The following is a 19790-nucleotide window of genomic DNA, read 5'->3' as shown; positions in this document are numbered from 1 at the left end:
TGCAAATAACACCCACACCAAAACTTCATGCAATCAGCCCCCAGAACTAAATTTCTCTCTCCCCCATACCGCACAATACTCACTCTAGGTGCCTTTCCACAACAACCTCCCTCCCCCCCCCCCCAAATCGCTCTCTCTCTCTCTCTCTCTCTCTCTCTCTCTCTCTCTCTCTCTCTCTCTCTCTCTCTCTCTCTCTCCATGCCAACAACACTTCAGATCTGCACACCTCACCCAGACAATCATGCCACGAAACAAATGAATACTACACAGCCACAATAACATGTAATGCTGATGAAAACACTGTGCAAGTTCAAAAAATCTCAGAAATGCCTGTGAAACAACAAAAGTGGTAGAAATCAGTGTATTACCACACCACAAACTAAGGAGAGAAACAGCACAAAATCAAAGCCATAAGTAACATGCAAAATAACACGATACATACTCATTTTCATTTGGAAATGCATAATGAACAAAAATAAAAATTACGTTTTGCTGTTTGCAATTCACAAGTCGTAGATTGTGTAGCAGACTTACAGGTACCAACATAAACATTGAACAGCTTCATGTAAGGTACGTAAACTAATGCATACGTCCTCCATTTTTCCAAATACGTTATAAAACCAGAACTTTAGACATATTGTAATGAACAACATACACTGTATTAGTCCAGTAATACATATCTCAACTGTGAACTGTAAACAAGCCATGTATAATACTTGGCAACAATCACTTCATTCACAAATACAAATATTTTGCACCAAATGTTCTCTAAACATTAATATGTAATAACAGTTTTTCAGAAAGGGACCAGAGTAATCCACTGAAGATACACAAAAAGTGCTGAAACATGTCTGGGTAAAACAAAACTTCAAGGGTGACTTGCATAAGGTGGAGTTTGTCATCCAATTTCTCCTGAAGGTAATTGATGGCCAACAATTCTACTAATTTGGTATAGCTAGGAAGACAATCCAGTGCTTTGAAAAAATTTCCTTGGTATTGTGAATACACATAACATACTCATAACTGACTCCAATTCTGCATCAAAGCAGCTTGACATCGATTTGTTGTAGAATCTTAAAATTCTGAGCGCAAACGTAATGAGTTGTCTCAGACAGAATGACCCCCTCCATGCCATCCAGCATGGATTCCAAAAGCATCGATCACGTGAAACCCAACTCACATTTTTCTCACATGACATAATGAAAGCTTTGGATCCAGTCAATCAGGTAGATGCAGCATTTCTTGATTTCCAAAGAGCATTTGACTCAGTATCACATCTACAAGTGTCGAAAGTATAATCATAAGGTGTATCAAGTGAAATTTGTGACTGGATTGAGGATTTTATAGTAGGGAGGACACAATAGGTTATCTAGAATGGACAATCACAGTCATGTGTAGAAGTGGCTTCAAGTGTGCCCCAGGGGAATGTGTTAGAACCCGTGCTGCTCATGTTGTACATTAATGACCTTGCAGACATTGTTAATAGATACCTCAGGCTTTTTGCAGATGTTGTGGTTATCTATAATGAAGTACTATGCAAGGTGCATGGATAATTACTCATATCTTGATAAGAATTCAAAATGGTGCAAAGATTGGTAACTTGATTTAAATGTCCAGAAATGTAAAATTATGTGCTTCACAAAATGAAAAGAGACATAGCATTCTATGAATGTAATATCAGTGAGTTGCAGTTGGAGTTGGCCAACTTATACAAATAGCTGGGTGTAACATTTCATAGGGATGTGAAATGAAATGATGACATAGGCTCAGCCGTGGGTCAGACAGGTGGTAGACTTTAGTTTATTGGTAGAACTCTGGGGAAATGCAATCAGTCTACAATGGAGACTGCTTACAAAGCACTCATGTGACCCATTCTAGAATACCACTCAAGTATGTTTGACCCTCACTAAACAGGACTAACAGGGGATATTGAATGTATATAGAGAAGGGCAACACAAATGGTCACAGGTTTGTTTGACCCATGGGAGAGTGTCACAGAGATGCTGAAAAAACTGAACTGGCAGACTCTTGAAGATAGAGTATCCAGAGAGAGCCTGCTTACAAAGTTTCAAGAACAAGCTTTATTTATGGTTCTAGGACTATACAACAAACCTCTGTTCTCGCTCACATAGGGATCATGAGGACAAGATTAGATTAATACAGTACGCACAGAGCATTTAAACAATCATTCTTCCTGCACTTCATACGTGGATGGAACAGGAAGAAATCCTAATAACTGGTGCAGTGGACCATACCCTCTGTCATGCACTTCACAGTTTTTTGCAGAGTATAGATGTAGGTGTAGATGTAGATGTTTGATCACTTTTTTTACCTTGGGAGGTAGTTGGACAGTTTCTGTCAAAGTATGTACAAAAAAGTGATTATAAGTAATGCCATTTTCTGTACCACACTCAGCGTTCCATTCTCAAACTGCAGTAAGGACTTCACTTTCCCTAGAGATTTTTCACTTACATGTCTAACCTCCCTCAGCTCATGCAGACTTTGTTTGTCTTTCATACTTAGTATTTCATTTGCTTGACAAAAGGTATCAAGAGAGGTGAGAGTGGTCTATACAACTATAAGAGTCTTTTAGTTCGTACAAGTAGCCCATTAATTCTGCCTGACAAGTTATAGCTGCAGTTAATATCATTTAACTGTTCCTAATCTTTAGTGTGTTTGAAGGAGTAATCATCAGCTAAAACAGTTTTGTTCTCTTATATTGTGTGCTTGCAGTGTGAATATTTTTTCCATATTTTTTAAAGAAATTTTACTACTAGGTCATCTGCATAGCTCTTTAGCAGTCCAGTGGAATTTTGTGTGTCATTAGACATACCGACATGACATTTCTACTCTAAGGTCTGCCATGAAATTCAGTTTCATGCACACTTTAGATTCTAGTTCAGATGTGCACCACCCTTGTTGTTTGATTAGTTTTTGTCTATCCTATGATTTGCCTGTGAGATGTCTCTTAAGCACATGAAATAAATATTTGAATGGATCACTTTGGGTGCAGGGTGGTGACTCTTCTGGAAAACCTGGAAGTCTCAGGGAATTACATTTTACCTGGAAAAATCAGGGAAATCTCAGGGCATTTCATAAAATATGAGGAAGTTCTGTGTTTTTAACCTAGCATTGCAATTTGAATTTATTGAGTTTTATAAATCACAAATTTTAAAATACTTAATATTTCACATTAAGATAATTACATGAATATTATTCCAAATAAATTATCAGTGTTTAAAAACTGCAATGTTTCCAGACAATAGGAAAGAGACAAGTCAATATTGTGAGATACTCCCCTTCCCTTCCCTCTCATTGTTAATTATGAGGAACTTCTTATGCCATCTTGCTCCCCATACCTGGAATTCTCAAGGATTTTCTTTTTCTTTTTTCCAAGTTTGGGTAGCCACCTTCATAATGGACTGATGTTTTTGTATCTGGAGTCGTAAGTAAATGGTTATAATATGCAATCATTTGCTCAACTACGCTCATCCTATGGTCTCAAGTATTGTGTTAAGGCAGACATCGCCTCTGTGTGGCCAGTAATTTATTACAGACAGTGCAAATTTGTGTATCAAATCCATGAAATACCATTATTTAATAATTTTTCAGCTATATTCACATTATAATTTGTGACTCCAAACATATTAGACAATAGGGGCAGTATTACATCTCAGAAAGGAAGTCCAGTTTTGGAGGGGTACAGTGAAATGAAGGGAATAATGCACGCTGCATCTGTAGCTTTCAATAAGCTACATGTAACCCTTGGGTTATTCCAGTAGTGAGCACTTCAAAGAGCATAAGGAGTGTTGGCTGGTTGCAATGTAGTGAATGTGGGTTACCCAACCTAGAGGCTAGTCAGTGCCACGAGCCCTCTAAACTATCAGTGATGGCAGATTCAGGAGCTGGGTGGGAACTGAGTTTCCTGATTTATGTTAATGTCGATGCATTCATTTCACAACTGAGGAAAAAGTGGCAACATAACATTTTCCTGTGTAAAGGTTGATACTGTTGCTTGCATTTCATGTTGCTTTCCTTTAGGTGAGGATGTTGTCAAGTATCACCTTCCCTATGCCTGTCTCTTCTTTTGAGTTCTTTCATTTTGTGAATACTGCAATGTCTACTGGTAGTTGACACTTCTAGCAGTATAAGTGATAACATGGGGATTCCATCTTCCAGTTTTGATAGTGTTTTTTTTTTGTGTCATCCCTGTCTATTCATGAGAGTGGTCTCACTGCCACTGGGAGGTTCCTTTGGATGTTGCCTGCAAGTTTCTCTTCTTGTGGCGTGGACATCATTCATGCTATGACTGATGGATATGACTCAAAAATCAAAACCTCAAATTACCATTCAGAAATGGTCACTAAATTTTTTAAAAAATACAAAGAGACATATATTATTCCAGGATTACCCTTTAGCAGTATAGTCATTTTTGGCAGAAGTAGGAGGAGAATATACCACCTTCCACTTGTTCATTAAAAAATGAAATACAGCAGTGGCTCCTCAGTTATCACATACATCATGAACCAAGTCTAAAGAAATCAGAACTTTTGTCACCTAGGCTGGAGGAAAAAAAAATGGTATTAACACTTGAAGTGTTCTTCATAGTCTCTCCACACTTGAATACAATGCACAATGCACAGCACATTGATACAACCATTTGAAAGTGACAAACTGTCAGAAAAGTCTTTCTTTGGGGTGTTGTTCAACTTGTGCATCAAACTGGTGTGAATGTTAGGTATTTCATCAAAGTGTTGACTCTTAATATGAATTTTTACTTTTGAGGAACAAAAAAGAAGAAAAAGGGGTCACTCTTTGCCAAATCTGGTGAATATGGAGGGTGGATGAGAACTGGCACTTGTATTTTTGCTAGAAACTGCACTAAGCTGCAGCTGCGTGAGCGTGCACAATGTTTTGCAGGAAGGAGAGATCCCTTCCCTTCCATTGTTGCTCATTAGTCCTCTGATCCTCTTGCACAACCAATTTATGACACCCAAATAATACTAGAAATTTACAGTGGTGACAGTGAGAACAGATTCCGTGTGGATAATGCCATGAGCATCAGAGAAGACAATGAGCATATCTTCGTTTTCGATCTTGTCATTCACACTTTCTTCAGTCTTGACTAACTAGCAGAGACCCTTACTGCACTTTGTCATTTTGTGGTAGGTTCATATTGATAACATTAAGTCTCATCACCCATGATGATTTTTTCCAGAAAGGAAGTGTCCACATTTTTAATTTGACTTAAGTTGTGTAAGGCATCCATAAGTTTGTACTGTTCTCAGGTCTCCAGCAGGGTGCAGTCATCTTCAAACCACGATATTTCGACAGCGTTCCTTGCCGTCATCTTCAGGCGATACCTGCAGACTGAGCATCTCCGCTGAATCTCTTCCCCTTTATACACTGATCGCTCCGAGCCTCTTGCCCCATGTAATGCCGCATGCAGCGCTGCATGGAGTGGTGGTGGGGAGGGGCGGGCTGTTGGCTGCGAACTGTGGACCATCAGATGTCCTGTGGCCTTCGTCGGGTGTGGAAATTGCTTTTGGGCGGTGCTGTGCTTTTAGTTGGCTGAGTGCTGGGTCCCAGGCTTTGCAGAGGTTGAACTCGGCGTCTCTGTTGAACAGCCCATCAGCTACACATATTTCAATCGCCTCCTTCAGAACACAGTCCAAAAAAGATGAGGCCTGCTGTAAAACTTCCATTTTCGCCTACTCCATAGTATCTCCAGTATCCACGTAATGTTCCGCAACCACAGATTTTGTAGGCTTCTTCAGTTCAGTGTGCCTTCTGTGTTCCTGGCAACTTTCTTCGATTGTCCATACAGTTTGCCTGATTTATGCCTTACCGCATTTACACGGAATACGGTAAACACCCGGTTTGCGGAGCCCCAGGTCATCTTTTACTGTACCTAGCAGGGTACAGCTTCTTGAGTCTCTGGTTCATCTCCTCCCCAGAGACGAGGAGGTACACAGGGCACGCGCAATATCGGATGAGGAAAGCCTACAAGGAGAATTTAACCACCTTAAGGACGTTTTCAAGAACAATGGATATAATGAGAGTCAAATTTGACGTGCTTTCAGGCAGAATGCACAAGCCCAGAAGAGAGAGAACGAAGAGGACGAGAAGACAATGGCATACCTGCCTTACGCTAGCAAATTATCCAATAAAATCGGCAGAATTCTGGCTCGGTGTAACATCAAATGTGTCTTCCGCCCACCTCCGAAAACGCGGCCCTGCTAGGTACAGTAAAAGATGACCTGGGGCTCCGCAAACCGGGTGTTTACCATATTCCGTGTAAATGCGGTAAGGGATACATCGGGCAAACTGTATGGACAGTTGAAGAAAGGTGCCAGGAACACAGAAGGCACACTGAACTGATACAGCCTACAAAATCTGCCATTGCGGAACATTACATGGATACTGAAGATACTATGGAGTATGCGAAAATGGAAGTTTTATGGCAGGCCTCATCATTTTTGGACTGTGTTCTGAAGGAGGCGATTGAAATACGTATAGCTGATGGGCTATTCAACAGAGATGCCGAGTTCAACCTCAGCAAAGCCTGGGACCCAGCACTCAGCCAACTAAAAGCACAGCACTGACCAAAAGCGATTTCCACACCCGACGGAGGCCACAGGACATCTGATGGTCCACAGTAAGCAGCCAACAGCCCACCCCTCCCCACCACCACTCCACGCAGCGCCACGTGCGGCATAACACGGGGGAAGGGGTGGGGAGCGATCAGAGTATAAAGGGGAGGAGATTCAGCAGAGATGGTCAGTCTGCAGGTATCACCTGAAGATGACAGCAAGGAACGTTGTTGAAATATCGTGATTTGAAAACGACTGGATCTGGCTGGAGACCCGAGAACAGTACAAACATCCATAAGATGTTGTTTTTGTTTGGGAGTTGAGGTATGAAGGATAATCTTTGCACACACTTTTCTCTTCTTCAAAACATCCTGGAGACTGTCTTGAACACTTGATTTAGAGGTGTTCAGTTCTTCAGCAATAGCTCTGTATGGCTGATTATCAAGAGATTATGAATTTTCTCAGTGTTTCTTTCAGATGAACTTGAAGTGGGATGGTCTGATGTAGACACACAATGACCACATGTCCGCTACTTTAACAATGCCTGCTCACAACTTACTGCCCGAATGCACATCTGTTGCTTATGGTTATTAGTTCAAGCTGGCACCGTAGTTACGGCACTGATGTTGCTTACACAGCAGGAATAACACCAGCCTGGAAACTGGGGTAGATGGTGAATATGAGAAGTGAACCCAGAATGTAACCCTTGTCATCACCTGCACAACACTAAAACATTGATGGCCACTTTTGTGTGAAAATACTTGTCACACACTATCATTTTACTAATATGTATTCACAGAGTAATCTGCATGAACCTGTGTTTTGTAGAAATAAACTCACTGGCACCACTTGGGGATCACAGCCTAAAATGTTCCATGCATCTGCCCTGGCACTATGGTATGCTTCTCTAGAGCAGTATATACAGCACCAGTCTGGTGCAACTCCTCACAGGCTAAACAGGTAGATACAGCATTGAATGAGACTGGATGTACCATGTGTAGTGACTTGGCAAGACAGCCAAGCCACTAGGAGGTGAAGCCGAAAGGCACACGTTTAAGCTCACGCAGGCTGGCGTGAGGTCTGGAACAGTTAAAGGATTTGAGTCTAACAAATAAAGTACGTAGCTGTTGGAATACTTAACTTTAATCCATAATTGGTGAACATCGCTCTGACTGTACATGCATCACAAGATAAACAGGAATTGATATTGGCGCCTTGCTAGGTCGTAGCAAATGACGTAGCTGAAGGCTATGCTAACTATCGTCTCGGCAAATGAGAACGTAATTTATCAGTGAACCATTGCTAGCAAAGTCGGCTGTACAACTGGGGGCGAGTGCTAGGAAGTCTCTCTAGACCTGCCGTGTGGCGGCGCTCGGTCTGCAATCACTGACAGTGGCGACACATGGATCCGACGTATACTAGCGGACCGCAGCCGATTTAAAGGCTACGACCTAGCAAGTGTGGTGTCTGGTGGTGACACCACACCATGACTGGCTCCCTATGATCAATTCCTGTCACCAAAGTCCATCAAATTACGGGTATAGCGTCACCTGACATCCACAGAAATTGAGAAAAAGTAGCAGGAAACTGATCCCAGGCATCCCTTGTTCAGACCTGAAGCACAAAGACCTAGGCTGAGTTCAAGAAGGAGCTTCATTCACACAACATTGGCAATTCTGTCAGCACCTGGAACTCATCAAACAGAGCTATGGCAAGAAGGGATAAGAAAAACATCAAAGAGGAACCTGCCATGGGCTTTCGTCTGCATGTGACATGGAAGACTCTAAACTAACTGAAGACAGGAGTGTCAAGATGCAAGGCAAACCTCAGGAAGTGGGGCTACACCACTGAGGATGAATTATGTGAGTGTGACAACCTACAGGACACAAAACATCTCCTGGTCTGCAGAAACCTGCCCGATCCTTGCACCACAGAAGATCTTTATACAGAAAGTGATAAGGCCACCAAAACGACAGAATTCTGGAACTTGCATTCCATTTAATAGAAAACCATACATGTCTTGCTGTATTATGTTATTACTTTCAGTATCTTGTATTACTGTACTGTACTTTTATTTATCATGTTGCATTTTAAATTTTGCCTGTCTAAGTCCAGAGCATGTAAAATAAATAAATAAACTGGCCACTTTAACTCTGGTACTTCATCCTGTTCATTCTGTTTGTAAAAATCTAATTTAGTATACCCATTTTGCAACCATGTCCTTGCATTCAGACATAAAGTCTTGTTTATTCTGTTACTGTTTAAAGCCAAATCCTATGGACAGAACTGTTTTCTCAGAGTTTCCGCGTTAGCTGTAAAATCCAGTCATATGAATCAAAATATTTTAAGTTTGCACAAAGATGGCATTTCCTTGTATTGTTCATAATATTGCAGAAATTGCCATTTAATATCTCATTTATTCATATCATCAATGAAATATCAGTTGCCTGCTCTTTGATTCTTCTTCTTTGGGATAGGTACTTGAATTCCACTCAACACAGTTTTGTGTCACCTCATTTTGTAATTTGCATACCATAGACCTACTCATTGTATATAATTTTGCTTGACATTCTATCACCTCCTTCACTGGCACTGTTACTCCTTTGCCCATCTCATCATCATTATTAAATTTAATGTTATTAACAGTTTCCCATGGCACATGCCCATGAAAAAATTTTGCACTGCCCCTTTCTATGCTTGCACTCAGAGATAACAATGTGCACTATTTTGAATTGGAAAATGGCTGTACCAAGTTATGGGTACAAGTTAGTTCCTGCTACAGCCAGGTCTGCAGTTGACTCTGTTAATTAATACAGAGAAAAAATTTCACATCAGTCATTCTCCTTATTGAAAGGTATTGATTGCTGTAGACAGAAACTTATGAGAATCTGGGTCAGTCAAACCACTAGAATTGGTCAAGGTTCTCAACAAATAATTAATTGTCAAGTAGTGTTTGAGAAGATGATGTCATATTTTGTGGGAGAAAATTCATTAATAAGCACTTATCAACTTACCTGTAAATGCATAATTTGAAGAATATATTGTGAAGCATACAGATGGAGCAGCAGTTATACCCCTATCACAATCAGTGTTTGCAGATAATGGTGCCAAATGATTCTGAACTCAGAATTCAGTTCTATCAATAGATTCTCCACTGCAGTTCTGAAGGGTTGAACTTATTCCCAGGTAAGAGTGATAAATAGCCATTTGACACACTTGTCTCAGATCACTTACCAACCTGTCCTCTGGAATTGTGTAAGATCAACTAATAGGACCTTATTTCTGGCCATCTCATTTGATTGGTGCATGTTTTGCAACCATACTCAAGTACTGGGCAGATGTATATTTTACAGGTGTCTATCATCATCATGTGATTGATTCCATGGGCATATGATGGTCTTTAGCAAGGTTAATTTTCTTCTAGCATTTGCTTTGATGTCACATGAAACACACAGTATATTTATCATACCTTAGCTGCTCCTGATACTTTGCTGGAGGTATCCATAGAACTACTTCCCACAGTGATGTTGCTATCTGTCAGTCTGTCAATCACCTTTTCAGTCATGGATGATAAGGATGACTGTATGCTTGAACCCGTACAACTTGATGTATTTTCAGTTTCCTCATCACTCAAGGCATCACAGTTGTTGGAGACCATACTTCTTGTTTTCTGCAAGAGGATTCCAGTTCAACAGGTCAGTGAACTATCCTCCTTTCATATTAGTATTCATGAGCATCTGAAGAACTGACACCCTCATCATTGTATTTGAAAGGATGATCTCATCTTACAGCCAGGACTCAAGGGTGCCTACACCAAGCAGCAAGGGGGAATGCAGTTGCCCCCCCCCCCCCCCACCTTCTATTAAAAGGAAAAAAAAAATATGTAGTCAGGTATTTTTCTTTCAAGAAAATGTTTTAGAAGTCAGTGTTATGTAGGTTTTTAACTGTGACATAGGTGGAAGTTTTTTATGGCTACTTACAAGTAGCCACTCATTTTCCAAAATATTAGAATTACTTCATACCTCCAGATCTAGCCCTCTTCCCTTACAAACTATCATGCCCTTGCCAGCATTATCACCACATGTCACTCAAATTGACTTTTTTTCTTGCTGAAATTATGTGGTGTTGTTAGTGTATGAAACTATAGTGGAAACTGAAGAGGAACTTATTGGTAGTGGTCTTAGCTTCCTGTCACATTGTAGAAGAGACAACAGAAATATCTGGGAGAGAGTGGCAAAATTTTGTGTATCCTTAATGCTTTGAGACTGACAGTCACCACTTTGCTATGACCTTAAGTTGTTTTAATAAAGTGCAAGTTGTGTATGTCAGTAAAAAGTTAAATGTCCATTTCCAACCGTTAGTAGCTTCCAGAATGAATTCTCACTCTGCAGCAGACTATGTGTTGTTGCAGAGAATTTCTTTGAGGTTTGGAAGGTAAGAGATGAAGATCTGGTGGAAATAAAGCTGTGAGAGTGGATCATCAGTCATGCTTGGATGGCTCAGTCATTAGAGCAGTTGCCCATGAAAGGCAAAGGTCCAAGGTTTTAGTCCAAGCCTGGCACAAAATTTTAATCTGCCAGGAAGTTTTGCATTTGAAACTTTCTTTCAATGTTTTTGATTTATGGCTTTCTACCATACATGTAACGTACTCTTTAATGATTTGAAACATACTGTTATGTATTCTGAAGGACATTAAACACTGTGTATAATCACTTCCAGGTGTAAAATTATACAAGAGACCATTTGTGATGGCAAAAATATCCATATGCCAAAATTACAGAATCTAGATAGGACACATTTATAGTATCTTGAAGGTTAATTTGCCATATCATGAAACTGTAACTTTGGTATTTTCCTGTAACAGTGATGCAAGTTGGAAGGAACTGGCTGGAGAGAACTGGATCAGTCATAAATATGAAAAGGACCTTGATGAGAAATGCCAATGCAGTATGATTGACATCTCATTTGGAGGGTTGTGGTGTACTGTAGAAGTTCATTTGAAGTGTTGCCACATCTTTAGAGTTATTGCATATAACCAACTTCAGACATGAAAGAGTTACATGCCATTGTCTGTTACAATTTACAAATATAGAATTGACTTAACCTTTCAGTTGATAGCTGAACAAGGTCTCATGCACAGTCTTCTGCAGTGTGCAGAGTGGGTATGACCTAAAATCCATGGACATTAAAGACAAAATTGGTGTGCAGTTTTACATATTTTTTGTATGAATCAGATTTTTGAAGAAACTGGTATAGTTTTCAAAGTGGTGTATGTAAAGCTGAGACAGCACGCTGGAGCATTTTTGTGAGCTGTAATGGTTATATAAATAGTTGGAATGTTTTCAGACAGATCTGAAAGTGATGCAACTTAAGAAAAGAGTGCTCTCAACAAAGTGAAAACACCATAGAACCCATAATCAGTCACACAGTGGTTGCAGAAAACTTTTGTTTTGCATAGAAAAATCCAGTAAAATGGATAAATATTAAACAGATAAGGAATTAAAATACTGTTGCATGGAACTGTCTATTCAAAGCATTTCCCAATGCTGCACCAGACACTAGCAGTACATCGACTTCAAATGCACAGAGAAATAAGTCGTGACAACACTTAAGAAAATGCAAAGTATCTTTTCTAAGCAGTGACAGACTCAAAGCAATGCTTCAAATTATAAAGACTGATCCATTAAGGACACCTTGTAAATTATAATACATATAAAATACTTTGAGAGATATATAGAATATGCTCATAGCAGTAGGTAGAAGGTATTTGAAACAGAAAAGTAATCTCCATTACTTTGTTATGAGAAGTGCAGCAGTGCTTGTGATGCATCACCATCAGTACTGCTGAAGTCTCTGGTAATGTGATGCCAAAACAGTACGCACATGTGTGGATTACTATAACGTCTGTGACAGTCAGTTGCTTTCCTTGTTATGATAGCAGATGATGTTGTTGGAAACTTTAATGTTTATCATAGGTTGATGCAATAAGATCACTAAAAATGTTTGGTACAAAGATAATGTTGTTTTGAAATTTCAGTTGCCTGCAGCTCATCGCCAAAATATTGAAACTCTTACCCTACGACTACTGGTACAGTACTTCAACCACACTGTCTCCAAACAATTTTTAAGTTTGCTGTCATCATGCTTCAGTCGTTGAATGTCACTAATCAACAATATCTACCCTACCACATCCTCCCCCCCCCCCCCCCCCCTCATGCACACACCCATAAAACTCCCATTTCACCTAGACTTTACCATGTTGAGCTCTACCAACATACCCCAAAACTCCCTTCCAACATGCCACACAATCCAGAACCGAAACAAACCCAGGATGCTATTACAGAATGAAGTTTTCAATCTGGAGGAGAGTGTGCACTGTTGTGAAACTTCCTGTTAGATTAAAACTGTGTGCTGGACTGAGATTTGAACTAAGGTCCTTTGCCCTTCACAGGTAAATGCTCTACCAGCTGTGCTACCAATGCACAACTCATGACCCATCCTCAAAGCTTTACTTTTACCAGTACCTTATCTCTTCCACTTACCCACAAGAGGCTAGGGACACAAGTTCATGTCTGAGTCTGGCACACAGTTTTAACATGCCAAAAAAAAATTCATACCAGTGCATAATTTGCTGCAGAGTGAAAATTTCATTCTGGAAATGGCCTCTAGGCTGGGGCTTAGCCATGTCTCCACAATATCCTTTCTTCCAGGAATGTTAGTCGTGCAGCTTTTCAGCTTTTGCAGGAGAGCCTCTGTAAAGTTTGGAAGGTAGAAGATGAGGTACTGGTGTAACTAAAGCTGTGAGGATGGGTCATGAGCTGTGTTTGGGTAGCACAGGTCGTAGAGCACTTGCCCATGAAAGGCAAAGAACCTGGTTTCAAGTCTTAGGTATACAGTTTTAATCTCCCAGAACATTGTTGTCTGACCTATCTGCAAAAGTTCTCAATATCACAGAAGTATGAGTTATATCCTAAGACCTACATTCGCCCTGCACTCAAAGTGTCATTTTGGAATGGTCAAAGATATGTTCTGCTAATTCCCTCAGTGGAAGCACTTTTTTTTTGTCACCCATCCCTCCTCCCAAAACCAACATTGAGCCTTTCCTCTCCCAACCTCCCATCCTCTGCCCAACTGTGACTGTACCCACTCCCACACAGCTGCCATTCCTTCCAGGAATTTCTTATGTCCTTTCATAGGCCCCTTTCCAATTACACAAACCTCTCAACAAAGTAAAGAACAGCTGTGCACAGTATTAAGACAGACACTGATTTTGTCATCTTTTCTGCAGGTAAAGGGTCCATCAATGTCATGATGAACCACAGTAATTACCTGACATATATTCACCACATGTTTGACTTTTCCACCTACAAGCCAAGTCACTGGGACCCCATTCCAGATGTCCAGCATAACCTCTAATCCCTGCTCAGATCCTTAGGCTCATTCCAGAACCTCTCTTCTGAAGCCATCTTCCTTCTCACCTCTACTACTCTCTGCACACCTACTTACTACACACTTCGCATAAAAGCAACCATCCTGGCTGCCCAATTCTAACTGGTTACTGTGCTCCCACAGAATGAATATCACTTCTGGTTCACTAGCACCTCAGACTCATTACCTATAGCCTAATTTTCTATATCAAGGACACAAACCACTTTTTTCATCACCTCTCAAGCCATCTTCATCCTGTTACTGAAAGATCCCTAATTTTGCAATATCCTTACACACTAACTTCTCTGATGCATATGGCCTTGCTGTTGCCAAACAGTACATCCCTCAGTATCCTACTGAATGTCCTACTAACCTTCAACTAGAATGAAATTTTTATTCTGCAGCGGAGTGTGCACTGCCTTTGTGCCAGACTGAGACTGGAACTGGGGACATTTGCCTTCTGCAGGCAAGTGCTCTATCAACTGAGATACCAAAGCACGACTCACAACCTGTTCTCACAGCTTTACTTCCTTCAGTACCTTGTCTCCTACCTTAGAGCCTTTTCCCGTGAAAGGCAAAGGTCCCAAGTTAGAGTCTCGGTCCACCACACAGTTTCAAGCTGCCAGGAAGTTTCAACCTTCAACTGCTTCTTTTTCAAGGGAAAGATAAACAGACATCTGAGGTACTACATTGCATGTCAGGTTCAGTTTCATTGATGATAGCATCATTGTGATCTGGACCAAGAGTCAAGATATTCTATGCTCTACAGCCTTATCACATTCTCTTCTATTAATGTCACCCAATCAGTCCTCCTCAGTCCAGTGTGCCACCTTCTTGGATGTTGACATCTACATGCTTGAATGACACAATAAAAATTATCAGTCTATATCAAGTCAACCAAGTCCACACTATATCCACATTTGCTTCCAACCCCTTAACCACTCACATGAACTAGCTGCAAAGGAGCACTCTACCCCTTCTCTCCCATTAACCAGCATCACACAGGAATAACAAAACTGGAAAACATCCTGTAGCATGGCTTTGCTTTGCTTGGAAATGAGGAACATCCTATCTACAATTCATTCTACATCTCCCAAATTGATATTCCGCTGCTTACTCAATCTATGAACTATCCTGATCCATCTGTGTGCCACACCTATGTCCAACCTGTTGCTAGATTGACCATATCTGTGTGGAAGACCCTGGTGGAAGGCTTGTCCCAGGCACCACCCAGCACATCGTCCTCCACTCATCACAGGTATATCCTACCCTATCAGAAGCAGGACAGTGCATGAAAGCAATCATGTCATATATCAGTTCTTCTGTGACTTCTGTTGGTTTTTGTGTAGACATGGCCACCATCTTATTGTTCACCTGAATGAGTGGTCACCTCTGAACTGTGATCAAGAGCAGAGTTGACTGCCCAGTGGCAGATTACTGTTGAGCACAACATGCTTGACTTCAGTGGTTGTTTCACAAGTTGTGCCATTTGGATCTTCCCTCTTGTTGCGCATTTGAATAAAATGAGTATGTCATTGTAAAAATAATCGTGTCACGGACTAAAGTAGGACTCAAATTGTAGTTGTTACAACAGTAGAACAAACGAAATGTCTGTGTTGTTTACTCCATTAACATGCAAATGTCTGCTACTTTCCCCACACAGTGTAGATACATTTCAACACAAATATGAAGATATTGTGTGAAAAGAAATTCTCTTTAGCAATGCATTACACTATTCATTTTTATTTGTGGTTGCATGCCACTGAAAATTTCTTAAAGCAATTTATCATTTTGCTAAGGCCATTCATTTTGTTTTGAAATAAACACTATTTCAGTATGTAGTAATTCGCTAATTTCACCACAGTGGGTTATATCAAACATCTGTAGCTTCATAATGCCCAACTGTATGATATTAGCTAATAGTTAAATAATGAAATAAAGTGCATATTAAGAAAAGAACAGTATACACAGGAAAATGGCTTCTTTTAAGATACCACAATATCATAACTCTAAAAACATTTCTTAGCAACATATTGGAAACACTTTTTTATTAATAGTACTGCTTATTAACTCAAACAACTTTTCTTTTGTATTTCACTTTTTTAAGTTGTGGCAGCATTGTGTTGAGTAACATAGCAGTCCTGATAGCACAGAAATTTTCCTCTTTCTTTCCAGCCAGCTATAACAAAGAAATATCTGTAATAATGTACATAATATGGTTATTTATTTGTTATCACTGTCTGGAAATACAGGGAAAAATTTATAGCTTCTCATTTGACTTTATGAGGCTGTCTGAGCCCCATTCCAGACTTGTGTGAGGTAGTCACTGAGAACATAACTCAAGAACTTTGCATCAGTAGCCAGAAATGATAACCATTCTGCTATAGGGGCAATTAGTTGAGTGGTGATGTTTCAGCAGCTGGAGAAGTTGAACCAAATGATTTAAATATATGTTTAAAATGACACACAAGATGTATAATTATTGTAACAACAACAATATTTTATTTATTATGAAAAAGGGAGTAATCTTTGGTTAATACACTAAATTTTAGAATGTAATTTCGTTCAGACACTGTAGTGTCGTTGTAAATACATTAAGTATACTTGATCATGCATTCCACTCATCTTTACAAACATAAAGAAAAAATGTATAAAAATCACATAATTTTAAAAAACTGAACTAACTTATAAATGAATGTGTGTAACATTTTGGTTGAGAAATAATGCTAACTAAATGGGCGACATTTTATTTGCTGCAGTGATCATTTTGATAATGCCCTCTGTTACATTTTAGCAAACATTTTATCAACTTGATATGTCTACAGATATTACTATGTTAATTATTATTTTATAATTATGAGCACACAGAGAAAGATTATCTCCAATTTTAGACTGACATATAAAGTCTGTGAACAAATCATTATCTGTTACTTAGAAACAATGATTTGAGGCAAGTCTCACATTGTTGAGGTTTTAAATTTTGTTGATTGCTTATTCCAGGTCATTGTAAAAGTTCACAAAGTGTTATCAGTGGCTAATGTCTGAACGACTAATGGCATGCATTTAAATACACATTACTTCAGTCAACTAATTGTTGGCTGGGATAGGCATATTCTTAGCATAGTAAATGGTGTATAGTCTAGATGTTATACACCTTTTGTTCCGTTTTAGACAACGAAAGTGTTGTAGTGTGCTACTTTTGTAAGCCTCAAAGAAATATTTCACATATTTTCTTAGTTTGTGCCTGAATTATTGTGGCCCACAAAATTGTTGAGAGGTAATTTGGGATATAACTTTGCAAGTTTCAGTGAAATAAAATATGTGCTAAAATGTAGCATAAAAATAAAAATTACTGATGCATCTATACTCTTATAATTAAAAATGATGAAGGGGCTCAAGTATAAATGAGAATTTCATGTAATTTTTTTCACATTAGTCAACATATGTCATAGTTTGAGGAATGCCATGTCACATCACCCAAACCTCTTAAGTCATTCATCATCACATTGTCCATGCATGAAGGGCACATCACTTTCTGTCATTTTCAAAATACTTAAATACTTTTTTTAGGCATGGATTTCTGTCACAACCAAATGTGTATGGTCGGGCAAGACCATTTTTTGGCCAGAAAATTTCTACAAATGTGAACTTAATGCTCACATAAAATAAATGGAGAAATAGGTAAATTTAGTATTGTCACCTGCCTTTGCTACCTTACCAGTTTAGAAATATGAATGTTGAAAAATTATTTTCACCTGCATATGAAATGCTGAAAACTATTTCAGATTCTCATTTTAAAACCTAAATATTTTGTTAAAGAGGTGATGTGAGAAAGGGATGGAAGAACAAACACAGAATCACTCTCCCAGTCCCTCATATTTTCTTTGTGCTATAGTTGATCAATTACTGATTCATGTATTAAAGTTCCATAACAATGCAATCCAAAAGAGGGAATGGGAGGAAAGAATGCAAGTTAACGTTCACCAACTAATATTTGGAGTATCACTATCCTCATTTTAGGTAGATATTGGGACAAATCGAAGAGCAGCAAGCAATATGTTGTCGTTACATAACAACCCTCATTTATATTTGAACCTCTCACACATTAAACTCAGCAAAAATGTTACAATTTTATTAACCTCTTTTAATAAGAGTTCTTACATGATTTTAGTCTGAACATGCTAATTAGTCACAAATATTATAATACTGTGGTATAAAATTTTATGGCAAGGAATATTGAAATCAAGGTACACTTATCAGCACATGAAATTGTTTTTAATGAATTTCATAATTTGTTGAGAAAGTACCCTGCAAAATGAAATGCTTTGGACATAAAAATTTCTCAGAAAAATTATTGAAACTTAAGCAGGAATATTAATTCATGGGGAGTAGTTAAATCTTTCTTATTTGTATGACAGGTTATTGAAAAATTTCAGTTCTAAGCTACCAAGTAAAGACCAGAAAACACCTAGATTGAGTTGTTTAGCACACAAAGAACTGGAGAAATATGGACTAATAATAAACTTATGAAGCACAAATTTAGGCTTACTTTCATGAGAGAACTTGGGAGGCACAGAATAAAACTGCTTTCTGTAAGAGACACACTGAGTTCATTTAATGTGTGTTTATATTACTCTAGTTTTTCATAAAGATGTTGGACTCTATTTAAATATTAAAAGAGAAATAATTAACAAATATAGTTAGCATACATTGAGGAACATCATATTTTGAAATGCAGTTTTAATACAGATGTTTGTCAAAGACCTAAACCAAATGGCGATGAACAGTTTCTAGAATAGTGATAAAAAATTCTTAGAAATAATTATAATGAAATCACAAAGTATCTAACAACTTCTTATTGGAATGCTTTTTCATATTCTGTGAGACATTTCACACTATAAAAAGGTTTCTACAATTAGCTAACATCCACACTATTCCAGGCATCTTAATTTTTACAGTTGAGCATAGACTCTACAAATTTATGCACCACTGGATTCACACTTTGCAGCATGGGTAACTGTCTATTGAGCAAATCACTCAGAATATTGCATTAATCATATTGTCTTACAGACAGAAATAAATGCTGTTTTCATAAACACCACAAAAATTTTCAGCACCAGTACATTAAAATATAAGAGGGAAAAATCCTGTAATACCACATTCAGTAGCATTCTAAGAAATAAATACTGATAATAGAAGCTTACTAAGTTTATCAGTGATTCTTAATTTTAGAACTGAACTGATATTTTTATCACAGCTAAATAAATACTATATTCCACATCAAATGACTTGTTTTTTATATGGAAAATTCACACTTTTAACTTATTATCAATATATTTTTCCATATCTAATAGTAACTATCTTATAACCAACCTTGACACAGGTGGATTAGTACATCTTTGGTGAGGAATTTGAATCAGTACTCTAAAAGACAATCTTACAACATACTTACAGGAGTTGTAAATATTACTGTTTCTACTACTGAGCTAATGTCAGTGGCACAATTCTATATATGACATTTGGCATACATTTTACTGAATAGTAATGAACAAGACAAAAAACTTTTCAGGTTCACATGATAGACCTGGTTTCTCAGTGACACTACATTGTAAATACTAGACTGTCAACATGTTAAATCATGGGAACATTATATTTGAATTTTTGTTTTTCATTTATACTATTACATGGGTCTGCATTGGCAGTTCTGATATGTTTACTCACAATCATGTGAGTGTTGACAACAAAACATTATCACCATTACTGATTAAC

Source organism: Schistocerca piceifrons, chromosome X, assembly GCF_021461385.2.
Source record: "Schistocerca piceifrons isolate TAMUIC-IGC-003096 chromosome X, iqSchPice1.1, whole genome shotgun sequence".
Classification (NCBI taxonomy): Eukaryota; Metazoa; Arthropoda; class Insecta; order Orthoptera; family Acrididae; genus Schistocerca; species Schistocerca piceifrons.
The sequence above is the reverse complement of the archived record's forward strand: the minus strand, read 5'-3'. Positions refer to the sequence as shown.